Raw genomic sequence first — 2,500 nt, 5'->3', positions numbered from 1 at the left:
AAATCAATTACAGTTTTAATTAGGTCTGTCCAGAGTTGCCTCTTTTCGGTGTGTCTGAGAATCTGACAGGGAACACCACCGAACAGATATGGTGTTTTTACACCTTTTTACCATAAGAGAACATTTTCTCTCCACGGTACTTGCAGTGAATTTGCCTTTAGAAGTTGAAATAAGCATATTTTAACTAACCTAAAGTTCGCAAACATTTTAACTAAGTTACAGTTTGCTTATGCCTAAACCCGGAGTTACATTGCTGGGAAGTAAACTTTTTACCACACAGCCAAATGAAAACGAGCTAAGAGCAGCAAGTGGCATGCATTTAAACAACAAAGACGAACGAGAGTGTATACACACGTACACATGTACACACATACATCTGATTTGCTTAAAAGCCTAGAAATGCTCGTAGTCTCCAAGACAGAACAAAGTAAACGACTGCTTGGCATTCTCCAAATACACTCAATTAGAGATACAATGAAAATTTGTAAAACATTTCAAAGTTTATCCATTTTACTTTCTTGGAATGAACAAATGCTCACCATGGCATGTGTATATGTCGTACGCTCATACACGCAAACAGTAATGGCGACGTGCACACCCATTCTAGACCATGAGTGCAAGTTTATTTTATGCATGCACCCACTACACGCATACAATAACTCATTCACAAATCATGTTTCAAACAAAAGAACCTTGTCATTTTGAGAGCCACCGGTGCGAAGAGAAGAAGTGAATTAAACCTTTAAAAATACATGCATCCATACACACGCAAGTACACACGTGTGCGCGCGTTCGTGCACTAGCACATACAGATATTCATACATAGGTACATTCATGCACTCAAATACACATGTAGAGAGTGATAGAGACATATATGCACACATATATGCATGTATGCATACATGCCTATATAGGCATAAGTCTGTCTTTCTCTCCACACACGCACATGTATACAGAGACAGGGGGTGTATGTGTGTGTGTGTGATGGTGTGTGTGTGTATGGCGAGTAAGAGAGCAGTGTATATAGAGATACACACATATCAGTTATATAAATAGAATACGTATCATTTATTTGAATATTCTCTCTCTCTCTCTCTCTCTCTCTCTCTCTCTATATATAATATATATATATATATATATATATATATATATATATATATATATTCATATCGGTCATAACGTTTCCAATAGCAAACATTAACGAATCCTTAGTACTGTAGGCATGCTTCTTGCTCCCCATCTCAACGGTACCCCGCACATTTTTAGTACAGAGTGTATAAACCAAGAGAGCTAAAGAGGCCAAATGTCAAGCGTAGTATGATCATGAAAATTTTCAGCCACTCACTCCTAGTAGGCAGTGTGTGAGTGAGCATAATCTGGCTGGAATACGTACGGCCTAAATCGAGCAGCTTTCTCGATCCGTGTTTCACAACCGTCTCTGTCTCCATTTACTCACTGTATGTTACCGCAGTGATCCTAGGACATCGCGGGGAAAAGTAAGGAAATGGCCTTCATTGCACACGACATCCAAGACCACCAGAGATGATGGGAACTTGGTGTACATAACAGTGAGGTCTCTAGTGGGGCTGATGCAGAGTCATCTGCCATTCCTCTTGTTCACTTTTTAATCTTGGACAAAGTTCTTATCATCTGAGAAGAACCAGGGCATGTTGGGTTCCTCACGATATGTCTCTTTTTATATGTTTTTGCATTGAGTGTAATGTATATTTAGCCAGGTACAAATGATTTGGGTTATGTTTATAAATAAAGAAAATAAAGCAGAAAGAGGCGTATAAATATAAACAAAGGCGACAGAAGTTTATATGGTTGACTGTTATTGGCCAAAATGTAATATGAAGGTCACTGTAGAATTATGAAAAAGTTCTCAAAAAATGGCTGGTCTTGTACCAGCAATTTACTTTGGTGGTGGGAGTAAAACAAATTTCACTGATATTTTGGTGGGGGCCAGTACTTGTCAGTTTAAGCATCTCTGAACTTATCGTGAACTTGATATACCCATTGACAAGGGTATATCAGACTGGTTATTTCTGCAAGTTTTGCATAATGGTAGACTGAATATGTTCTGGTAAAAACTATATAATGTTTCGACTCCCTGAATAACGCTCAGCAAGTTAATATCGTTCACAAGAACCACAAATCAATCTTTATAGAATTCGAACATCTCTATCCAACCGATTCCTATATTCAATCCGTTGAGTCCTTCGGACGCCTGTCAACCAACGAAAAAATTCCTGATGCCAATTCTTGTTCTCTGCTATATGCGTATTCTTATGCTATATAAAGAATACGACCTTTAAGAACGAATTCTACGTAGATTATCTTTTGAGATACGTCAGCTGATTGTTCCCAATGTATGTCTATGCATCAGTAACTAACTAAAACAGGATCTGCCAAGATCTCTGCAGAGAGGCTGCTAACAACAGATAAACTTACTGACCAATAAATAATAACTCTCTCAACCACAAGGGAAGAATTTGTT

General features: G+C 38.1%; 1 protein-coding gene across 3 annotated transcripts in view; it reads right to left on the bottom strand.

The window, feature by feature from the left end:
• The window catches only part of LOC115216136 (parathyroid hormone/parathyroid hormone-related peptide receptor-like), a 143,037-nt gene that overhangs the window by 106,938 nt on the left and 33,599 nt on the right, over positions 1-2,500 (bottom strand). The gene's annotated exons all lie outside the window — the stretch shown is intronic.

The sequence above is a fragment of the Octopus sinensis genome, linkage group LG1, assembly GCF_006345805.1.
Source record: "Octopus sinensis linkage group LG1, ASM634580v1, whole genome shotgun sequence".
Lineage (NCBI taxonomy): Eukaryota > Metazoa > Mollusca > Cephalopoda > Octopoda > Octopodidae > Octopus > Octopus sinensis.
Note: the sequence above shows the minus strand (reverse complement) of the source record. Positions and strands in the feature narration are given on the sequence as shown.